Raw genomic sequence first — 6,189 nt, forward strand, 5'->3', positions numbered from 1 at the left:
ACAACTGACACTGATTTTGACCCTTCACTTTTTAGATAGTCGCAGTTTAGTATATTTATCTTTGGAATTTAAATTCTATATTCTCCTAATGGATGTAAATACTTATTTTTGATATTTTTTAGCGAGAGAATTTACGAAATAGTCTCTAAAACTTGTAAATAGTGTATGTATGCAGGGACTATTTCGTAAATCTACCCATTAAAAAACAAAAAAAGAGTGCTTGCATCAACTAGTAATTATTTTTTATATCTTTTAGTGTTGAAAATAAAAATGATTAGAACACTAAACTACAAATATTAAAGTGTGATTATTAAAAAGTGAGTGCCAAATTTATTGCCCAAGATTAACTAGAAGATTTTGTTGGGGAAAGATATTTTTGGAGATCAGTGATATTTGCACTCTACTTTTTATTTTATATATATATATATATATATATGCACTTTAATCTAATGTGTATTGGAAAGTTGTTTTACATACACAGGAGTAACAAGTTTTGGAGTGCATTAAAAAATAATGGAGTGCAAAAAATATTATGTTATTGTGTTTCCTTCATAGTTAATACTTTTTGATAATGTTTTTGATATTTTTCTTAATTTCCCTTCATTATTAGGTGACATTTCAACTTTATTTAGTTTTTAAAAATAAAAAGGGCATATTTTCTTATCATTTTTTTCTTTTATCTTCAGAAGAATGGCATAAAAGATTATGAAATTTCTCTATCGCCGTTAAAAAAAAAAAAGAACTTTTCTCTACTGTTGCCCTCCTAATCACTTTTTCTTCTTTCATAAGGTTTTGTTTTCGCAGAGATTTTTATTTTTTAAGTATTTATTTTTTTAAACAAAGTCTTATTTTTAATCACTTTTTTACTCATCTAATTTTAAGTACTTATTGTGCGCTTTACGAGATAGATTATTATCTTACAATACATTACTTTTAATTAAAAAAATAAGTACTTATTTTCTTTTAGGACTTAGATAAGTACTAAAAAGATCTCAAACACATAAAAACTATTGGGTTTCATTATTATTTTTCATACATAAGAGACTAAGAGAGGTATCCGTCATTAAACACATATATAAATTACATGGAATTCATCGTTATTTTTTCATACGTAGGAGGGTATTCGTCATTATAGCAAACATTCAGGGGATGTCAATGAAATTTACTCAATAAATCAATCATCTAAAAAAAAAAAATTTACTATTTCTCTCAGAAATATTTCCTTCAATTTTTTTTTTGACTGTTTCTTCATTCGTATTTTTTTGTCTTTAGTGATTTTTATCAAATTTTTTAACAAATTGAGTAAAGACGAAAAAATACTCAAACTTATTGGATTTTTGAAAAATGATTTTCACTTTCTCTTTTTCGACTATGGCACTCATTTTTTTTCTTCCAGTGAAAAAAAATTTCACTAACAAACAAAAAAATTGTAGTGCCGCAATAATAAAAAACAAGGTCTGAAAATCATTTATCAAATATTTATATCTCAAACATTTATCTGACGATCAAACAAAGTATAGTAAGTAGTAGTCTTCTCCATTTCCAATTGAGTCAGCCCTGCACTCCCAAATCCAAATCCGATTTCCCCAAATTGCCGCACTGTACCGACACCCCTCCGAAGATGAAGCGAAAGAAATGGTCAGAGCTCGAAGAACAAACCCTGCTCCAGAAATACTCCGACCTCCTCACCTCCGGAACCCTAGCCAAGCTCAAGACCCGCGAGAAGAAGTTCAAGCCCATAGCCGACGCCGTCAACGCCCTCCACCACCACCTCGACCCCCTCAGCTTCCCCTTCAAGTGGTCCTGGCGCGACGTCTCCATCAAGGTCCAGAACATGCGCCACCAGTACCTGGGCGTCAAGCAGAAGATCAGGGCCTCCGACGGCACCGACTCCTACAACTGGACCGACGGCGAGAACCACTGGGAGAACTTCCTCAGGTACAAGGAGGTCTTCGGAGACGTCGAGATCGACGCCAAGGGGAAGAGAGAGAGTGGTAACGTCGGTGGTGATGATGATGTGGATGTGTTTGGTGGTGATGTGTTTGGGTTAGGGTTTGATGGGTATAGTGATGATTTGGATGAGAATGGGGATTTGGGTGATGATGTTGAGGAGAGTTATGATGGGTTTTGCGGTGAGGGAGAAGGGATTGAGGGTAAGAGAGGGAAGAAGAGATTATTGGGTTTGATGGGTGGGCAAGTGTTGGAGTTGAGGGATGTGATGTTGAGGAGAGAGGATAAGAGGAGGGAGAGAGAGTGGGGTAGGGAGGAAGGGTTTTTAGAGAGAGAAGATAGGAAGAGAGAGAGGGAAGGGAGGTGGGGTGAAGTAGTGGAGAGGAGTGAGGTGGAGTTGGAGGAGAGGGAGATGGTGTGGGCGAGGAGGGAATTCGAGAGGAGAGGGAGGTTAGAGAGGGAATTCAACGAGGAAAGGAGGAGGAGGATGAAGGCGGAGGAGAAGTGGGAAGAGGAAGAGATGGAGTGGAGGGAGAGGATGTTGGGTTTGCAAATCGAGCACGAGAAGCAAATGATGCAAATGCATGTTGAGTCTTGTCAAAACCAAATGCAGGTTCTTGGGGTCATGGCTAGGCTTGTTTGTCAATACTTTGGGTCTGCGAGCGATGGTTTGGGGGCGTTGCCTCCTCAAGTTTTGCAGAATTTGCAGCATCCGGGGGGCTTAGGTGATAATGGAAAGCCCGATGCTAATTCTCCATCTGAGTTCTTATAGACTGTAATTCAGAACCTTATGTTTATAAAGTTACATTCTTGCTGCTGATGCTCAGATGAAACGTATCATAGTTGGTCTTTATTGTAGTCACTATTTCTGTAATACGATTTGACAAAATGGTTTTCTTCTTTTGTTCAATTCAAAACTTTTGTGCTGAATATCGCAATCATTGTCAAATCTTCCATATGAGAATGTTATGGTCTTTATAAGATTCTTTAGGTAAGTGTTAAGATTGTGTCTTTTAATCTTGAGCCTTGGAAGTGTTAGTTATGCCAGGTATAATGTTCATTGAGTAATTGATTATGATAAGTGCTTGGGTGAGATATTACATCATTTGTAGTATATGGCTGAGATAGCTGAGTTATCCGTTCCTGCCTAGTTTTGGTATTCATTTTGTGGTATTGCAGGACTCAGCAACCTTAGTAGGCAAGATTGTAACCGTTAGCATGCAAAAGTGTTTTATTTGCGATTTCATTAGGCAAACGGATTGAAAAGCCTATGTTTATAATGAAAAGTTCTTTTGGTGAATAGCTTGTGTAGTTGGGACAAGGGAGATGTAATCCCTCATTTGACCAATTTTTAGATTGGTTTGACCTTTTCCATTCTCATGATAGTGTATATTGCATTTTTGTCTTTGGCATTTTTTGTATACGGGCAGCGTTCCCTTAATGCCTTCTTTCTAATACAATCATTTACTTATAGAAAAAATAAGTATGTAAGGTTTCTAGGTTAGATGTATAGGTTTGAGAATTTGAATGGTGAAGACACCATCACCATGAGCACACTTGCATTATTAGTCCCTTAAATATCCATGATGATCTGTAGAGTCCTGTAGTGTTTTTCCTTGAATCTGTTTGAAAACAGGAATGACAAGGCAAGTCTAGAGGCCCACAGCTCAAAGGCTGCTTGAAGAGTGCTCGAGAGGGTTGGTGCATGCTCTGCAAAAATGTATGTCCAGAGAGGTGCGCGATGCGCTTGAAATGTGCTCGACCGTCATGACAAAGTTTAAAGTCCGACTGACTTTTGGAAGCCAAAGAACCATAAATAAGGCAGTTCTCTTCCGAAATAGATGTAGAAATTTTTACTGAGCACTCCTAGGCGTCTAGAGTCTAGACTCTTAGGAGCCCTCATATTTAGGCAAATGTACGCCTTATTCAGATGATGAAAACTGGTTTGCATTGCAACAGATCAGAAAAACTTGTCGTTGGTTGTTTTATAGAAGGTAAATGTGGTGAAAGTACTTGGAACACTCTTCGTGGATTTCTTTGAATTTCAAACAGGCCGTTGCAATCCGATTTGTGTGTAATGAGATCTAGACAAGGATGATATGAGTGGCAGGGCTACATGCAAGTGGATATTGAGCTTGCAAGTGAAGATGTCAAGATCAAATGCACCAAGGTTGGGTTGTAACTTGTAAGTCAATTGTATTTGAACTCTTCTTTCTTGTGGATTGTTTGCAACTGCAAGGTGGGTCATGGGGATTCTTTTCCCCATGGTTTTCCATGTATATCATTTTCACATTATAGCATATTTCTAGTGTCAGTATTCAATTAGTCAGCTTGTAACAGTAGGTGTTTGCTACCCCTTATTAGGGTTTTGCAGCCACACACATCTGTAGAGGTTATATTTACACATAATTTCAGCCATCATGCCTTCTACTTTGAAAATCATGGAGCATGCTGATTCTTTTTTACTGTGCGTAGAATGGAAACTTTGAGGCTAACTTTCACTTGACTAACCATAGATATGTTAAGATCGTGTGCTAGGAGAGAGGGGAAGAGAGGAAATGATGGAAGGATGCAATGTCAACATGATGCTAGTATACCATGCGATGGGAACTAGTTTCAGATAACTGAATTTGTTTGAGTTGATACTCTGGGCATTGAACCTTTGGAAGGGTGTTAAGAAGATGTTGTCACGGTTTATTTGGCAGTGATGGTAAATAAAGCTTCATGACCTTGGAGATATGATATATCCTTCATGGGAGACTTGTAACTTCCATTCTAAGGTACGGCTAATATCACATCCTTGATGCACAAAGGTATCTTCATTATGTACTATAAGTCGGTAACTAGACATACTTTTCGATTCCAGGATCTGCTTTTATTGGAAATTTGAGCACGAGGTTTGTAGAATGATCTGGATAGTAGATACCGGAAATATATTTTTTGGGAAGTTGCGCATTTTATACCAACCAACACAAAACAAGTGGAGATCAACCCACTGCACAAAATCTTTACAAAGGAAACTCCTCACTACAATCTGCCAAAATAACTACAAAATTAAGTACCAAGAACTTTGCTTGAAATATTCTAGAGACTGCAGAGTCTCTGGTTCTCAAGGGCGTGGGGGAAATGCTCTCAAGTGCACACACGAAGTCTGACATTATCCTCAATACAAGCCAGCACTGCATCAGCCCTTCTGCTTCTACCAGCAAAAACTCGAGAGTTCCTTTCCATCCATAGATGGTAGACCCCAGCCGCCAAGACTTGCTTGAACAAAAAAGAATTGAAGCTCGTACCCTTATAATGATCCCACACCTCCGGATTTCTCTTAATCTGGAATCTGTTAAGAATAACCTTCCAAATGCTGCTGGAATAGCTACATTCAAGGAACAGGTGTTGCAACGTTTCATCCCTTTGAGAGCACAACACACAACCAGGATCAATCGTCATCCCCCATCTACAAAGTCTCTCCTTTGTAGCTAACCATAAAATGAACAACTACCTTGAAACACTTCTGGAAAACCACACTATTGAAGCCCACTGAACTGTCCCTCCTCCGTGCCTAAGAGCCTCCCAAGTATGCTTAGTATTGTATCGGCCAGTAGGGAAATAACCCATATAACTTCATCTTCTCTGGCCCTTCGAGGTCGAATTGAACTAAGAATTGAATTCTGAATCTCCTAGAATCAAGGAGGATGTTGGTCTTGGCCAATTCCATTCTCCATCTTGGATTACAGAGCTAACTTTTGGAGAAATAGATCTTCCAAGGTTAGCAAAGGCTCGATCACTTAGGAGCTTATATAAAGGACCACTGGGGTGCCAATTATCAAGCCATAAGAAAGTCCCCTTTCCATCACCATTTCAGTGTTTTAACAAAACTCTGGCATTGCACTCTCAATTTTAACAACTTCCTCATAGTCCATGAGCAATCCTGGGGCAGTTTCATAACCGGAAATAGTTGTCTCCACAAATTCCTTTTCATACACTATTGGGGAAAGATTTCTGCTGTTTACTTCTGGTAGTAATGGAATTGGTCTGCAGCGTCTGCTACTCTATTGGTATTCTATTTGCTTGCCTCTTGTTATTTCTCTCAATATCTACGTTTCTTATTAAGAAACTATTTCCTGCTGTACTTCGCAGTACTATCTGGGGAAAAAATATCGCTCGTTATACGTCCACACCTATTTCCTATCTGTGGCTCTCCAAGCAGGAGTGTCTGATTTTTTTATGATCATCATATTC

The sequence above is a fragment of the Rhododendron vialii genome, chromosome 8a (genome assembly GCF_030253575.1).
Source record: "Rhododendron vialii isolate Sample 1 chromosome 8a, ASM3025357v1".
In the NCBI taxonomy this organism is placed as follows: domain Eukaryota; kingdom Viridiplantae; phylum Streptophyta; class Magnoliopsida; order Ericales; family Ericaceae; genus Rhododendron; species Rhododendron vialii.